Source organism: Siphateles boraxobius, unplaced genomic scaffold, assembly GCF_051911475.1.
Source record: "Siphateles boraxobius isolate OS27281-9 unplaced genomic scaffold, OSU_SipBor_1 5, whole genome shotgun sequence".
Taxonomy (NCBI): domain Eukaryota; kingdom Metazoa; phylum Chordata; class Actinopteri; order Cypriniformes; family Leuciscidae; genus Siphateles; species Siphateles boraxobius.
In genome coordinates, this window is record NW_027509141.1 from 3,992,153 (window position 1) to 4,009,935 (window position 17,783).

The following is a 17,783-nucleotide window of genomic DNA, read 5'->3' on the forward strand; positions in this document are numbered from 1 at the left end:
AACAGCAAGACACAGCTGAGATCACAGAGCAATTGATCATACCCTTGTCTCAGGTATCCTTGCTTTAGTAAAATGCCGCTGCAGTGAGAGGTGCAGTGAGAGGTGCAGTGAGAGGTGCAGTGAGAGATGCAGTGAGAGGTGCGGTGAGAGATGCGGTGAGAGGTGCGGTGAGAGGTGCAGTGAGAGGTGCAGTGAGAGGTGCAGTGAGAGGTGCAGTGAGAGATGCAGTGAGAGATGCAGTGAGAGATGCAGTGAGAGGTGCAGTGAGAGATGCAGTGAGAGGTGCAGTGACAGATGCAGTGAGAGAAGCAGTGAGAGATGCAGTGAGAGGTGCAGTGAGAGATGCAGTGAGTGATGCAGTGAGAGATAAAGTGAGAGATGCAGTGAATGATGCAGTGAGAGATGCAGTGAGAGGTGCAGTGAGTGATACAGTGAGAGGTGCAGGTGCAGAGAGAGGTGAAAAAAAAACTGATTTGCTTTTTACTGGAATGCTTTTGAATGTGAACAGTACGGTACATGTGGAAATAAAAGTCCCAACCATGAAATTTAGTGTGAAAACGGGGGATTGCATGTTTTGCATGCAAATACCTTTAAAACTGACACATACAAGTCTATGTAGTTTTTGAAAGTCAATAATAGCCATTATTTTGAAACCTGGTGTACTTTGATTGACTGCATGTACCTTGTGAAGTGAAATCAAGTGTTATTCTTTGACAGAATAATTTCATTTTGAGTCAGATTTCCAGTGTTTTGGGAAATTTAGTGTGTAGAGAAAGATGTGTTCTATTTTGAAATGAAGAGTTAGTATATATTTAACAAAATGTGTTTTTTAGAAGAAAATCATCCATTTGGCCAATTGTGTTTTGTTGGTGTGAGTCTGTGTTAAGAGTTTCAAAAAAGTATCTGAAGTATGGGTAAGCGCTTTTTGGCGATTGAAAAAAACTGTAAGACAACCACATAAAAGACTTGAACGCTTTGTGTGGCACTACAATTTATGCTTAGCTGGAACAATGCTAATTTACTCACCATTGTGTGACTGTTGCAGTGTTAACTTCTGGGAGCTGGATGGTGGTTTCGCTCATCACCTTAGCATTGGTGAGGATGCACTCTCGGATGTGCTTGTAAGCACGCACCACCATTGTGAAGCGGGACACCCTCATTCCATCACACCGCACTGCTTTTGGGTAGAGGGCACAAAGCCTTGTGAAGATGGCCTCCACCACTCGGTTGCAGTCAGGCCACTGTGCAGGACTATGAGCCCCAACGAAACACCTGCAAATTACAGCAGAATACATATTCATTTCAATGTGTGATCCTTACTCTGTTATTTTTCTTGTTTGTTTCCCCCTTTTCTAATCTGTCTGTTTTGCTTTGTGTTGTCTAGATGTAAATTTTTAATATCTGTGCATAGTTATGTTTTGTGGTTTGTTTTATACAAAATTTAAGACAATCAAGAACCTGTGTTTGCTAAATTTAACATACCTTTTGGTGCTCTCCACACCTGGTGCCACAATCTTCTTAGTGGCTCTGAATCGTCCCTGTTTTAGGGAGGTTTGGTGACGTCGTGGGAAAATGGTTTTCCTCTTGTCATACTCCCCCAATGCCTGCCATAGGGTGATGATCTTGACACACTCTTCTCCAGTCAAGGCCAGACGGTGGTCTCTGAGGCTAACCAAGAACTCTGCCAAGTCCTGCACGGCTCCATACCCCCCAATATTATCAGGTCCAACAGAATCCTAGAATAAAAGATAATTTAGGAACTTTTGATAGCAGCAATGAATACAAATATTCACATGAAAGCACAGCAAACATAACTAAGATTTTGTTTACAGACGTAAATGTACACTGGGCCCTTACATCATGATAAGTGTTCTCTTCAGATGTCAGAAGACCAGTTTCAGCTGATAATTGGTCCACTGGAACTACATGAAAAAGGCAAACATTCAGTTTAAATTTGTAATTTTGCCTTTCAATAAGACATATATACATAGAGGTGGTGGTAATTGTTGTCACAATAACTCTATATAGATACTTTGGTAAACTCACAGCTATGTGCTCCAGGAAAGAGTCCTGGCTTTGAATGACTGTGCAGTGGGCTGGTGACAGGAGACGGAGGGACCACAGACAATGATGAAATGGAGCTGGTGATAGGAGATGTAACTGGTGATGGAGGAACCACAGACAATGATGAAATGGAGCTGGTGACAGGAGATGTCACTGGTGATGGAGGAAGCACAGACAATGATGAAATGGAGCTGGTGACAGGAGGGGTTGGAGATGATGCTGCAGACACTGATGCTTGTGAAGAGGCAACAGGTGTCCGTTCTGTGTCAAAGGTGGGGACAGTGATGTCCTGAAACTCCTCAAGTTCAGCATAACTTTCATCCACTTCTATACCAACCTCAGTGGTCTCGGACTCTTCAATGGCCAACTTGTAGTCCTGCAGAACTTTACCAGTTTGCTGGTAAAGGTATTCCACTCCAATAAGCTCACCTTTAAAATATTAAAACATTGAAAATTAGATAATATACCAGGATATTATATTATAATTCAGAGGTTAAATGGTATGTGTACACTTAAAAAAAATGTGACCCAAAACAACAAATAGTTATCTACCAGTGCACTTTATTGGCCCAACATAAGGGATGATTTTCTTGCCCATAACCTCCTCTGCAAGAGTATTGACAGCATGACGCAGAAGATGATTGTAGGAATGGGGCTGCTGCTCATCAGTTGTTGCTGCCACAGCCCGGTCCTCATTCCACCTTGCAAGTCCATCCAAAAGATACGCCTGGAAGAAGGTGTCACTCGCCAGCGTACCTGTAAATTCAAAAAAGAAAAATAAGACCACACAAAAATGTCATATGGATACACAAATAGCTGTTCCCATATTTATTTTAATATATAATTAAATCAAATCTTATTTTAATAATTCAGTTAGGTCACTTATTTACCTGGGATGAATCTGTTAAGGTGCAGGTGAAATGACTCAAGCGAAGTGGAACCTCTGGCACAGCGGTAGGTTGGCAGAAGGTGCCCTCCCTTCACTACAGTGCCCGTCTGCATGTAGAGCTGCACACCTACAGGATCCTGGATGCAGGCCACATGCTTCCGCTGGGACTTCAATATCTCTCTCATCCGGGCTGAGTTTATTAGTGGGACTCCCATAGTGTCACGACCAGCTTCTCCATCAAAGGCCTGAATATGGCTCTCAATCAGCGCCAGGGTCTCCTTGGTCCCGCGAGTGGTTCTCCTGCAATGTAGGGCTAGCTCGTTACGGCTGATACAGCGCAGCACATCAGCCTCGGATGTAGGTTTCCAGTTAGCTTCTAGCTCTGCATGCTTTGCCTTCTTCAGGGCCGTCAGGTCAACCTGGTCCCACATGAAAATACAGTGGCTGAGGCGACTCATAAATGTGGCATACAACTGATGAGAGTCAGTGGTGCAACCCACAGCAAACCTCCGCATGAATTGCCATACATCTAAACGGATGATCATTTGCTCCCACTCTTCAAACATTCTTCTCAGAAGAGTGTTGCCACAGCAGTCTCGGTCGACATACAGTACCTCGGGAGGAGCCACCCCAGCCACTCTGAATCGCTTGATGAGGCCTTCAATCATTGGCCCGAGACCAAAACCTTCGCTGGCTGTGAGCACGGACATGATCACCTGTCCGTGCTCATTGCCAACATTGGTTGCCCAGGTAGCAGTGCCATAGCTGCGTCCTGCTAGTTTTCTGGCCACTTTTTTTGTTGAATCCATTTTTAAGATCCGACCATATTGTGATGTGATAGTGGCCTTGATCTCATCCAGCCTTTGCAGGACATCCTGGGCGTACACCTGCATCAACCACCGGTGCTTAGGGACAGAAGGCATTGAAGGAGCAGATTCAAATGTCACAGGCAGGATCAGGCTACAAGTGACAGCACTGGCAATCCCCTTGCAATCTGTCAGATACTGGACTGTCTTTTGCAACCACACCTCAGTATGACGTTCCTGCAGCTTGCGCTGGATCTGGCTGCTGCTGTTTCCCAGCCCTCGCTGACGCATCAAACATACTACCTCGACGTCACATGCAAGTTTTGATGTAAGAATGCAAGGGAACTGCACCCTGTGGCCAATGTCGAGCTGGGAGACGATATCATGGCTCCAGCTGATGACCTTCCTCTTACATCTTCGGCAGGCCAGGTACTCAGATGCCACAAAGTATATCTTACCCAAGGCAAACACCTGCCTGATCTTTTGATGCAAGCCAGCTGAGGTCAGAAGGTCTTTCTGACAGTCTGGATGTGGACAGGTCAGCTTCACTTGCCACAGTTTTCGTGGCATCCAGAGCAGCAGGGGATGGCCAAAGTAGTTCTCTAACGGAGGGCAATTACTGGTCTTCAGTGGAACCTGTGGAGGATACCACCAAAGTTTGTCCACCCTGCTAAAGATCAGCTCAGGATGGCCTTGTGCTGTCCACCTGAACAGAGCCTTGGAAATCCACCTCTGATCCACTTGAGGCAGAGTGTGTATCCATCCAGATGGAAGACAGACTCGTTGTGCTGGGGAAAAAAAATGTAATAAATACAACAAATGCAAATTCACAATAACTTCCCTTAACTTTTTTATCCCTGGAATGGAACTTGAATATTTTGTTGCATGTTTTAAATAAGTATAAACGTACATGCTAGATGTGCCATCTCAAACTTAGTTGCCTCTGCCAGCAGTGTGCTGTCATCTATCTCAATGGACACAGTCGGGCGAGTGAGGATAGCTGAGGTCCCTGTGGCTGCCTCAATGGACACAGTCGGGCGAGTGAGGATAGCTGAGGTCCCTGTGGCTGCCTCAATGGACACAGTCGGGCGAGTGAGGATACCTGAGGTCCCTGTGGCTGCCTCAATGGACACAGTCGGGCGGATGAGGGTGGCTGAGGGCCGCGTACGTGCCTGGGCCAAAGCTACAAAACAAAACACAGAACAGTCTGCTACTGGCACTACTGGCTACTGGCACAGACATACGTGCTGGTTGTTTCGATTAAGTGATGCAAAGGCAACCCAATCTTCTCATACCGGGAGTCGAACCCCGGGCCGCCTGGGTGAAAACCAGGAATCCTGACCGCAAGATCATATGGGATCTTCTTTCCACCTAGAGCAGGCCCTTTTGCTTTTAGTGTGTGACCGCCCCCTTTAAGAACATGGGAATGATCCGAAGGGAATGTTTACTGAATTCAATTTCATCACGCTCAACAGAGGGAGCTCTCATTTGCCTCGCCAAGGGGGTTCAGTTTCCTCCGTTTCCTGCGATGGCATAATAGACACTATAAACTGGTTGTAAAGCAAGGTCCTTGTGACAGTACTCATGCAATGCATTTGAAAAGACACATAGTATTGTATGGTAACCGTTATCCTACTGACAAAGCAGCCTATTGTTGGACTGTCAATTTTTAATATTTCTCAACCAATCCAATAATATTAATAACAAAAACTATGGGATAATAAAATGAAATAATAAAACGGCTAAGGGCTGACAGCATAGTAAAAGAGGCAGATCGAGCCAGCCAGGAGTCGAACCTAGAATCTTCTGATTCGTAGTCAGACGCATAATCCATTGCGCCACTGGCCCACCTAACTATTGGTGTGCGACTGGGCAGAGCCGTGTCATGAAATCTACTTTTTCTCATGCTATTAACAGACCTGGAGCCAACATCAGGAAGGGGTCAGATGCGGGGCCTGCTACAAAAACCTTAGAGATGGAGGCCTCACATGTTGGGGATCTCGTTGTTGTTAGGATATTCCTACAGAGCCTGTGACAGTTTCTCAGCAGAAGAACTGGGATCCAGGGCCAGAGACATCTGGAAAAAACTGCTATAAAAACCTTCGAGATGCAGGCCTCACATGTTTGGGATCTCATTGGTTTTGTTTTCATGGCAAGTTGTGGTGTTGTTAGGATATTCCTACAGAGCCTGTGACAGTTTCTCAGCAGAAGATCTGGGATCCAGGGCCAGAGACTTCTGCAAAAACTGATATAAAAACCTTCGAGATGCAGGCCTCACATGTTGGGGATCTTAAATTTTTTGTGTTCATGGCAAGTTGTGGTGTTGTTAGGATATTCCTACAGAGTCTGTGACAGTTTCTCAGTGGAAGAGCTGGGATCCAGGTTAAGAGACGCCTGCAAAAAACTGCTATAAAAACCTTCGAGATGGAGGCCTCACATGTTGGGGATCTCGGTTGCTTTGTTTTCATGGCAAGTTGTGGTGTTGTTAGGATATTCCTACAGAGTCTGTGACAGTTTGTCAGCGGAAGATCTGGGATCCAGGGTCAGGGGTCAGTGACGTCTCCTCTCCTGGAGGAAGATACAAGTATTAGTGGTCTTGCTGCAAAATCTGGTAGAGGCCAAGAGCCGGGCTTGAGGTGCAGGTGTCAACAGACCTTCACTGGTGGTCTAGTGGTTAGGATTCGGCGCTCTCACCGCCGCGGCCCGGGGTCGATTCCCGGTCAGGGAATGAGCTTTTGCCCACCACCGGAGGACGTGATTTTAAAATGCCGAACTACGAACTCAAGCGCTGAAGCCCTCGTCAAGAAGCATGGCCAAGGAAATGTTTATGTGTGTGTGTTAATCTTCTCATACCAGGATTCGAACCCTGGCCGTCTGGGTGAGAACCAGGAATCCTGACCGCTAGATCATATGGGATCTTCTTTCCACCTGGAGCAGGCCCTTTTGCTTTTAGTGTGTGACCGCCCCCTTTAAGAACATGGGAATGATCCGAAGGGAATGTTTACTGAATTCAATTTCATCAGGCTCAACAGAAGGAGCTCTCATTTGCCTCGCCAAGGGGGTTCAGTTTCCTCCGATTCCTGCGATGGCATAATAGACACTATAAACTGGTCGTAAAGCAAGGTGCTTGTGACAGTACTCATGCAATGCATTTGAAAAGACGCATAGTATTGTATGGTAACCGTTATCCTACTGACAAAGCAGCCTATTGTTGGACTACCAATTTTTAAAATTTCTCAACCAATCCAATAATATTAATAACAAAAACTATGGGATAATATAGGGAAATAATAAAACAGCTACGGGCTGACAGCGTAGTAAAACAGGCAGATCTTCTAATCTCGATTGCTTTGTTTTCATGGCAAGTGTTGGTGTTGTTAGGATATTCCTACAGAGTCTGTGACAGTTTGTCAGCGGAAGATCTGGGATCCAGGGTCAGGGGTCAGTGGCGTCTCCTCTCCTGGAGGAAAATACAAGTATTAGTGGTCTTGCTGCAAAATCTGGTAGAGGCCAACAGCCGGGCTTGAGGGTCAGGCGTCAACAGACCTTCCCTGGTGGTCTAGTGGTTAGGATTCGGCGCTCTCACCGCCGTGGCCCGGGTTCGATTCCCGGTCAGGGAATGTGCTTTTGCCCACCACCGGAGGACGTGAATTTAAAATGCTGAACTATGAACTCAAGCGCTTTTGCCCACCACCGGAAGACTTGAATTTAAAAAGCCGAACTATGAACTCAAGCGCTGACGCCCTCGTCGAGAAGCACGGCCACGGAAATGTTTATGTGTGAAAAAGACCTCCTTCGAGCCGGAGTGGAACTAGCGACCTAAGGATTGCCAACTCGCCACCTACATTCCTCCGCTCTACCAGTTGAGCTATCGAAGGCACACTGACTGGTGACAGAACCTCAACATATCAGGTTGCTGAAGCTCTGCCACTGGCTAAAACTGCTACTGGCACAGACAGACGTGCTGTTCGTTTCGATTAAGTGATGCAAAGGCAACCCAATCTTCTCATACCGGGAGTCGAACCCCGGCCGCCTGGGTGAAAACCAGGAATCCTGACCGCTAGATCATATGGGATCTTCTTTCCACCTGGAGCAGGCCCTTTTGCTTTTAGTGTGTGACCGCCCCCTTTAAGAACATGGAAATGATCCGAAGGGAATGTTTACTGAATTCAATTTCATCAGGCTCAACAGAGGGAGCACTCATTTGCCTCGCCAAGGGGATTCAGTTTCCTCCGATTCCTGCGATGGCATAATAGACACTATAAACTGGTCGTAAAGCAAGGTGCTTGTGACAGTACTCATGCAATGCATTTGAAAAGACGCATAGTATTGTATGGTAACCGTTATCCTACTGACAAAGCAGCCTATTGTTGGACTGTCAATTTTTAATATTTCTCAACCAATCCAATAATATTAATAACAAAAACTATGGGATAATAAAAGGATATAATAAAACGGCTAAGGGCTGACAGCGTAGTAAAAGAGGCAGATCGAGCCAGCCAGGAGTCGAACCTGGAATCTTCTGATTCGTAGTCAGACGCGTTATCCGTTGCGCCACTGGCCCACCTAACTGTTGGTGTTTGACTGGGAAGAGGCCTGCCATCAAATCTACTTTTTCTCATGCTATTAACAGACCTGGAGCCAACATCAGGAAGGGGCCAGATGAGGGGCCTGCTACAAAAACCTTCGAGATGGAGGCCTCACATGTTGGGGATCTCGTTGTTGTTAGGATATTCCTACAGAGCCTGTGACAGTTTCTCAGCAGAAGAACTGGGATCCAGGGCCAGAGACATCTGCAAAAAACTGCTATAAAAACCTTCCCGATGCAGGCCTCACATGTTGGGGATCTCATTGGTTTTGTTTTCATGGCAAGTTGTGGTGTTGTTAGGATATTCCTACTGAGCCTGTGACAGTTTCTCAGCGGAAGAACTGAGATCCAGGGTCAGAGACGTCTGCAAAAAACTGCTATAAAAACCTTCGAGATGCAGGCCTCACATGTTGGGGATCTCATTGGTTTTGTTTTCATGGCAAGTTGTGGTGTTGTTAGGATATTCCTACTGAGCCTTTGACAGTTTCTCAGAGGAAGAACTGGGATCCAGGGTCAGAGACGTCTGCAAAAAACTGATATAAAAACCTTTGAGATGGAGGCCTCATATGTTGGGGATCTTAAATTTTCTCGGTTGCTTTGTTTTCATGGCAAGTTGTGGTATTGTTAGGATATTCCTACAGAGTCTGTGACAGTTTCTCAGTGGAAGAACTGGGATCCAGGTTAAGAGACGCCTGCAAAAAACTGCTATAAAAACCTTCGAGATGGAGGCCTCAAATGTTGGGGATCTCGGTTGCTTTGTTTTCATGGCAAGTTGTGGTGTTGTTAGGATATTCCTACAGAGTCTGTGACAGTTTGTCAGTGGAATATCTGGGATCCAGGGTCCGGGGTCAGTGACGTCTCCTCTCCTGGAGGAAAATACAAGTATTAGTGGTCTTGCTGCAAAATCTGGTAGATGCCAAGACCTGGGCTTGAGGGGCAGGTGTCAACAGACCTTCCCTGGTGGTCTAGTGGTTAGGATTCGGTGCTCTCACCGCCGCGGCCTGGGTTCGATTCCCGGTCAGGGAATGAGGTTTTGCCCACCACCGGAGGACATGATTTTAAAATGCCGAACTACGAACTCAAGCGCTGAAGCCCTCGTCGAGAAGCACGGCCAAGGAAATGTTTATGTGTGAAAACGACCTCCTTCGAGCCGGAGTCAATTCAGCGACCTAAGGATTGCCAACTTGACACCTACAGTCCTCCGCTCTACCAGCTGAGCTATCAAAGGCACACTGATTGGGGACAGAACCTCAACATATCAGGTTGCTGAAGCTCTGCCACTGGCTAAAACTGCTACTGGCACAGACATACGTGCTGGTTGTTTCGATTAAGTGATGCAAAGGCAACCCAATCTTCTCATTCCGGGAGTCGAACCCAGGCCGCCTGGGTGAAAACCAGGAATCCTGACCGCTAGATCATATGGGATCTTTTTTCCACCTGGAGCAGGCCCTTTTGCTTTTAGTGTGTGACCGCCCCCTTTAAAAACATGGGAATGATCCGAAGGGAATGTTTACTGAGTTCAATTTTATCAGGCTCAATACAGGGAGCTCTCATTTGCCTCGCCAAGGGGGTTCAGTTTCCTCCGATTCCTGCGATGGCATAATAGACACTATAAACTGGTCGTAAAGCAAGGTCATTGTGACAGTACTCATGCAATGCATTTGAAAAGACGCATAGTATTGTATGGTAACCGTTATCCTACTGACAAAGCAGCCTATTGTTGGACTGTCAATTTTTAAAATTTCTCAACCAATCCAATAATATTAATAACAAAAACTATGGGATAATATAGGGAAATAATAAAACGGATAAGGGCTGACAGAGTAGTAAAAGAGGCAGATCGAGCCAGCCAGGAGTCGAAACCTAGAATCTTCTGATCCGTAGTCAGACACGTTATCCATTGCGCCACTGGCCCAGCTAACTATTGGTATTTGACTGGGCAGAGGCCTGTCGTGACATCTACTTTTTCACATGCTATTAACAGACCTGGAGCCAACATCAGGAAGGGGTCAGATGAGGGGCCTGCTACAAAAACCTTCGAGATGGAGGCCTCACATGTTGGGGATCTCGTTTTTTTTATTTTTTATGTTAAGTTGTGGTGTTGTTAGGATATTCCTACAGAGCCTGTGACAGTTTCTCAGCAGAAGAACTGGGATCCAGGGCCAGAGACGTCTGCAAAAAACTGCTATAAAAACCTTCGAGATGCAGGCCTCACATGTTGGGGATATCATTGGTTTTGTTTTCATGGCAAGTTGTAGTGTTGTTAGGATATTCCTACTGAGCCTGTGACAGTTTCTCAGCGGAAGAACTGGGATCCAGGGTCAGAGACGTCTGCAAAAAACTGCTATAAAAACCTTCGAGATGGAGGCCTCACATGTTGGGGATCTTAAATTTTTTGTGTTCATGGCAAGTTGTGGTGTTGTTAGGATATTCCTACAGAGTCTGTGACAGTTTCTCAGTGGAAGAACTGGGATCCAGGTTAAGAGACGCCTGCAAAAAACTGCTATAAAAACCTTCGAGATGGAGGCCTCACATGTTGGGGATCTCGGTTGCTTTGTTTTCATGGCAAGTTGTGGTGTTGTTAGGATATTCCTACAGAGTCTGTGACAGTTTGTCAGAGGAAGATCTGGGATCCAGGGTCAGGGTTCAGTGACTTCTCCTCTCCTGGAGGAAAATACAAGTATTAGTGGTCTTGCTGCAAAATCTGGTAGAGGCCAAGAGCCGGGCTTGAGGGGCAGGCATCAACAGACCTTCCCTGGTGGTCTAGTGGTTAGGATTCGGCGCTCTCACCGCCGTGGCCTGGGTTCTATTCCCGGTCAGGGAATGAGCTTTTGGCCACTACCGGAGGACGTGATTTTAAAATGCCGAACTACGAACTCAAGCACTGGCGCCCTCGTCGAGAAGCACGGCCAAGGAAATGTTTATGTGTGAAAAAGACCTCCTTTGAGCCGGAGTCGAAACAGCGACCTAAGGATTGCCAACGTGCTACCTACAGTCCTCTGCTCTACCAGCTAAGCTATCGAAGGGACACTGATTGGGGACTGAACCTCAACATATTAGGTTGCTGAAGCTCTGCCACTGGCTAAAACTGGCACAGACATACGTGCTGGTTGTTTCGATTAAGTGATGCAAAGGCAACCCAATCTTCTCATACCGGGAGTCGAACCCGGGCCGCCTGGGTGAAAACCAGGAATCCTGACCGCTAGACCATATAGGATCGTCTTTCCACCTTGAGCAGGCCCTTTTGCTTTTAGTGTGTGACCGCCCCCTTTAAGAACATGGGAATGATCCGAAGGGAATGTTTACTGAATTCAATTTCATCAGGCTCAACAGAGGGAGCTCTCATTTGCCTCGCCAAGGGGGTTCAGTTTCCTGTGATTCCTGCGATGGCATAATAGACACTATAAACTGGTCGTAAAGCAAGGTGCTTGTGACAGTATTCATGCAATGCATTTGAAAAGACGCATAGTATTGTATGGTAACCGTTATCCTACTGACAAAGCAGCCTATTGTTGGACTGTCAATTTTTAATATTTGTGACCGATCACGGAAAGTAGGGACAAAAGTCGGTTTTGGGGCATTTTGAGTTATTCACAGATTCTGGAAGTGTAGTCTCAAAGCTTTACAACGATGTGTAACACATGGAAATCTGATAATATTTGGAGAAGTTGTGGGCAGGCACCCATTTTAGGGTAGGCACACAAAAAAGCTAAAAGGGCAGAAAACGGCCTCAAAAGATTGTGCAGTTCTCACCTCTCTCTGCTGCTGGGAGTGACAATAGGGCTCATTTACATCTCATTTAGATAAGCCATACCCCCTGTAAAGCTCTCCCTGTAAAGCTGTAAAGCACAGGGGGGAGCAAAAAGGTCAGGAAAATGTGCCATCAAAGAAAAAAAAAGTTTGCAAACAGGTAATAAATAAATGTCTCTTAGCATCTACCGATAAAACTGTATAGGCAACTCTTATGTACACTGAATAAAAAAATAGGATAAACTCTAGAGAATGTTAAAATCAGAAACAGGATGTGCTATATGATTTTATATATATATATATATATATATATATATATATATGCTGGGCAGTAGCTAATATTATGAAATATGTTGTGCTTTTACTTTTTAAAAATAAACATTGAAGATTTTGAATACAGAAGTTACATTTGTAATGGTGTATTTTCATTTAGATGTGGTATTATTTTTTGTGCAGTAGCTAAGATTAATTACTGCATAAATTAATTAAGATTATTAAGTAATAAATTCATTTTGAGACAGCATGGAATAGATTGTAGAATATGCTTTTAGCTATAATTTGGATGGTATAGTACCATGAGCCACAATTAAAGTCTTGTGACTCTCATGGCAGGCGTTATTGTTGTTGTTGTCGAGTTTCTGCGCGCCGATTGCTTTGGGCCGGGCCTAGTCAAAGTCAAGGGCCGTTTTTTAGTCCCCGTCCGTCCCTACATACAGTATAGGAGTATGCATCAGAATAGATTTTATTGCCATTGTCAATGAAAGGTTTTACAGACTAGGAATTTTCTTCGGTGTACTCATGCAACATGAAATACAAACTTTTGCTAATGATAAAAGATAAGCAATAAACTGGTTGATTGATATATTCTTTTTTTATTTTCCATAATCAAATCAATCAAACATTGTTTAGAATGCTTTTCATACAAGAATGTAAAACTAAATTCAGGTGGTTGGTTGATAAAGTGACATTGCAGGTGTTATAAACAAGAAAAAAGGTCTTTGTGACACAGTCCAATGAAATTACATTCGCATCCTCTTCTGTAGACTCTTCTGTGTTGTGACCCTTGGCGCTGGGCATGTGATGTCTCTTGCCTCGTCAGCACAGAATGGCCTGATTTTTTCATATAGATAGGTCTGCCTGTCAATTTTCAGTCCAGGTGGGGCCAGGACAGGAAGACCGTCGACAGGGGGCAGATCTGCTCCGTCGCGCAGTAGCTGATATTCGACAGGTTGTGAATCACGGTGACTTTTTGCAAGCACCACACCTGGTCTCTTGGCTTCAAAGCTGTGACAGAAAAAGCACATAAGACATTTTAAACATGGCAAAGTATTTTCCTATAAAAAACTGTCATGTGTATGTTGTTGCTATGTTATATTGTATGTACACAATGTGAAAGTTTCAATTACCTGAAGTGCTGATAACTCTTGATCTGTGGGAGTCTACGGAAGTGGCGAGTCAGATGCTGCTGCCAGTCGAAGGTCTGGACTAAAACTTTTCCCTCTTCCGTTCCAACAAGCTGTGGGATATTGAGGCGACTCACAGGAGAGCTGTTTTCCACAACCTAAAGACAAAAAAGAGAAGAGAGGAAGAAAAAAAAAGATCTTCAGTTAAATGTTTCATTGAAGCAGAACAGAAAACAGCACTGAAGTCATTAAAGCAAAGTAAAGTTAAAGTACCTCAGCGATGTCTGCCAAAGTGTTGACTCTTGTCTTCATGTAGGCTTGCTTGATGAGTCCAAAGCCACAGTCAGGGGAAAACTTGGTGTGGCCAGCAATAAGGAAGTGGATTTCAATTTTATCGTGAAGCTTGTGTCCAACCCGCCAGGCAAGGTACCAGAGCATGAAGTTGTTCTTGTTCTGCCCACTGCAGTTGTCACAATGAAGATCCACCTCTGTTTCTCCAACTCCAAAGTTGCCGAAGAAATGATGCATGTAGCTGATGACTTCATTGCTTCCCTTAGTAGATGACATGCCTTCATCAATCAGGTAATTCACCTGTTTCTGCAGCCCTTCACATGAAACACCAAATAGGCCACATTTCCGTGGGGTCAAGAAGTACATTGGTCCTGGCTGGAGAGGGTTTGAGGGAAAGTGTAACTGTAGGAGACAGAGGGAGAGAGGGAACTTGGACTAGATTAAATTAAATTTGCAACTATTCATAATTGTCTAATAAAGATAAAACTTACTATATTGATGCTATTCTGCATTTGCACTATTTCTTCTCATGCACCAAATCGCCCTTTAAGGGACATTAATGAAGTAAAGTGAAGTAAATGTGTGTGAAATATTACCTGCTGAGCAAAATCAAAACTGTAATGCATCCTAATCTTCTTGCTTGCTGGTAGGGATGGTCCAAAAGACAGGTTAGAGCCAGAGCAAATCTTTCTTCAGGCAGCAGTCATTTCGTTGTACACAGCGCTCTCTTTCTGCACAAGGGAAAGATGATCTTGTTGCTTCTTTACTGCTTCAGAATTTCTATCATCTGGGAGGTTTGCACTTCATATCATCTGCTCGTTATTGCTTTGGCACTGCCAGCAGAGATCTGTGCGTGGCCGGCAACTTTTGATGTGAAGGAGAAGTCGGTTCCACAGTGCTTTGAAGCTGGTTTTACAAACTGCACGCTCACCTGAAAAACAGATATTGCTTATGGTTAATTGTATTGTAATTGCTAATAGTGCTCTGCATTATTTCACTTTATAAGCACTCAATTTTAAATCAATGTTTACACATACCAAGCTCCTTAGCAGACTTCACGTAGAGACGCCACACTGAGGCCTTGGACACATGAGTTGGCAGCAACTTCACATGCCAATCCTTATGCCCAGGCTGTCGGCCAGGCAGCATGATGGTATTGTCTTCTGCATAGTTTTTTATGAAGTCCACAACTCTGTTGATATCCTCAGGGCTGATGAACCTGGCTGGTGGACGTGGCAGTGAGTGCTTCTTCCTCAAACGTGGTCTTGCCCCATTCTCCTCATGGTGTTTGACTATATCAGCCAGGGTGTCTCTGCCAATGCTGAAAAAAGGGGGAAATAAAGAAAAAACGTTTAACATCATGGTCTTGCTAACAGGCATCTTGTCACCTATATCAAAATGTATTGTACAAATTATAGGTACTTTTACTTTACTGAAGTAAAATACTTTTAATACTTTTTACTTTTACTTACTTTAGAACTTGTATCTGTACTTCCTGGTTTAGTCTTGTTTTAGTCCTGGTTTAGACCTCAGTTAATGGTTAGACCTGGTTCGAGTCAAAGGATAAAAAAAATCCTGTACATTAAACTCTTCATAAATACTTTTACTTTTGACTTTTAACGCACATTTTACGGCTACGTATACTTTATACTTTTACTTAAGTAGGAATTTAATCTGATACATTTACGATTACGTTAGTAAATTCGTGGTAAGAATATTAAGTAGTACTTCCTCCACCACTGGCTAAAATTTTTAGCATCACAATCAATTCAAGTTAAGTCATTAACACCAGTCAATTCAAGCAATTGAAGCATTATTCAAATTAATAGCAGAAGCTCACATTACCATCTTAAAGCTCATTATAGTAATGGGGGTTTTGGCAAGTGATATGATGCTAACCATTAGCAGCTAACGTTACAATTAAAACGACAGTCCTGAGCTAGCTAAAACAATAGGTAGGTATTGGAAGGTCTAAACATGGACTAAACATGAGATGAACTTAGAATGAACTTAAAACGACAAACTTTGATGTTTATGGAAACTCACCCCATAAGAAACAGAAAAGTATTCTTGCAGATCTCGTTGCCTCCAATGAAATAAGTCGTTCGGGCACACTTTCTCTTTGTTGGGGTCTTCTTTGTGGATGTAACCATCTCCGAAGTTTGCACTATGCGTCTGTTTGCTTCTAAATGTCCAATAATTCGCATGTCCTGCCACTCTTTTTCCGCAGCTAAAGAATCCAGCCGTATGTTGTACATAATGTCTGGAGAAAGCTTCTGAATACAAGACTGTCTCCCATGCAGAGAGTTCTCTTTTCTCCTCATGTAACATTTACAGTCAAAGTTACGGATTTTCACCATTTCTCTATCTATATCCCCATCAAATGTTACTATTGATATAGCCTCTGATATCTTACGGTCCAACTCGTCTGACGCCAGTCCGATACATTCTTCCTCGTCTTCATCTTCGCTCAGTTGTAGATTAGGGATATTATGAATTTTGATATCAGATAGAGCCGGCTAGAGAGCTGCATAATTAAGTAGACACGCTGTTGGGGGGCGGGGGCAAAAGCGCCGGCGGCTATTCAGTATGGAAATACACACAGACAATGACACGCCCCTACTGCATGCTAGAATCTCCGAAAAACAAGCCGATTTCAACCTCAAAATGTACGCTTTTAAATATACCAATACTGTTATCTCAAACATGGAGAGGCTTCTTCATGATCTCAACTAACAGATTCTGCAAAAAAGCGGAAATCACCAATTTTGGAAAAAAACGCTTGTTTCTCATTTTGCTCGCAAGTTGTGCTGCCGACTTGTGTCACTGCTTTCCGTAACGGGTAACATTTCTCAACCAATCCAATAATATAAATAACAAAAACTATGGGATAATAAAATGAAATAATAAAACGGCTAAGGGCTGACAGCGTAGTAAAAGAGGCAGATCGAGCCAGCCAGGAGTCGAACCTAGAATCTTCTGATTCATATCCATTGCGCCACTGGCCCACCTAACTGTTGGTGTTCGACTGGGCAGTGGCCTGTCATGAAATCTACTTTTTCTCTAGCAATTATCAGACCTGGAGCCAACATCGGGAAGGGGTCAGATGAGGGGCCTGCTACAAAAACCATCTAGATGGAGGCCTCACATGTTGGGGATCTCGTTGTTGTTAGGATATTCCTACAGAGCCTGTGACAGTTTCACAGCAGTAGAACTGGGATCCAGGGCCAGAGACGTCTGCAAAAAACTGCTACAAAAACCTTCGAGATGCAGGCCTAACATGTTGGGGATCTCATTGGTTTTGTTTTCATGGCAAGTTGTGGTGTTGTTAGGATATTCCTACTGAGCCTGTGACAGTTTATCAGTGGAAGAACTGGGATCCAGGGTCAGAAACGTCTGCAAAAAACTGCTATAAAAACTTCGAGATGGAGGCCTCACATGTTGGGGATCTTAAATTTTTTGTGTTCATGGCAAGTTGTGGTGTTGTTAGGATATTCCTACAGAGTCTGTGACAGTTTCTCAGTGGAAGAACTGGGATCCAGGGTCAGAGACGTCTGCAAAAAACTGCTATAAAAACCTTCGAGATGGAGAACTCACATGTTGGGGATCTTAATTTTTTTGTGTTCATGGCAAGTTGTGGTGTTGTTAGGATGTTCCTACAGAGTCTGTGACAGTTTCTCAGTGGAAGAACTGGGATCCAGGTTAAGAGACGTCTGCAAAAAACTGCCATAAAAACCTTCGAGATCGAGGCCTCACATGTTGGGGATCTCGGTTGCTTTGTTTTCATGGCAAGTTGTGGTGTTGTTAGGATATTCCTACAAAGTATGGACAGTTTGTCAGTGGAAGATCTGGGATCCAGGGTCAGGGGTCAGTGATGTCTCCTCTCCTGGAGGAAAATACAAGTATTAGTGGTCTTGCTACAAAATCTGGTGGAGGCCAACAGCTGGGCTTGAGGGGCAGGTGTCAACAGACCTTCCCTGGTGGTCTAGTGG

General features: G+C 44.4%; 7 non-coding genes across 7 annotated transcripts; 4 read left to right on the top strand and 3 right to left on the bottom strand.

Moving 5' to 3' along the window:
* The first annotated feature begins 6,415 nt into the window (after positions 1-6,415).
* On the top strand, positions 6,416-6,487 carry trnae-cuc (transfer RNA glutamic acid (anticodon CUC)). Its single transcript has one exon. It is a non-coding gene; the product is annotated as a tRNA-Glu (tRNA).
* Positions 6,488-7,307: 820 nt separating this feature from the next.
* trnae-cuc (transfer RNA glutamic acid (anticodon CUC)) lies at positions 7,308-7,379 on the top strand. The gene has a single exon. It is a non-coding gene; the product is annotated as a tRNA-Glu (tRNA).
* An 871-nt stretch (positions 7,380-8,250) lies between these two features.
* On the bottom strand, positions 8,251-8,323 carry trnar-acg (transfer RNA arginine (anticodon ACG)). Its single transcript has one exon. It is a non-coding gene; the product is annotated as a tRNA-Arg (tRNA).
* A 978-nt stretch (positions 8,324-9,301) lies between these two features.
* On the top strand, positions 9,302-9,373 carry trnae-cuc (transfer RNA glutamic acid (anticodon CUC)). Its single transcript has one exon. It is a non-coding gene; the product is annotated as a tRNA-Glu (tRNA).
* Positions 9,374-10,188: 815 nt separating this feature from the next.
* trnar-acg (transfer RNA arginine (anticodon ACG)) lies at positions 10,189-10,262 on the bottom strand. Its single transcript has one exon. It is a non-coding gene; the product is annotated as a tRNA-Arg (tRNA).
* An 837-nt stretch (positions 10,263-11,099) lies between these two features.
* Positions 11,100-11,171, top strand: trnae-cuc (transfer RNA glutamic acid (anticodon CUC)). The gene has a single exon. It is a non-coding gene; the product is annotated as a tRNA-Glu (tRNA).
* Positions 11,172-11,492: 321 nt separating this feature from the next.
* trnae-uuc (transfer RNA glutamic acid (anticodon UUC)) lies at positions 11,493-11,564 on the bottom strand. Its single transcript has one exon. It is a non-coding gene; the product is annotated as a tRNA-Glu (tRNA).
* Positions 11,565-17,783: the final 6,219 nt, after the last annotated feature.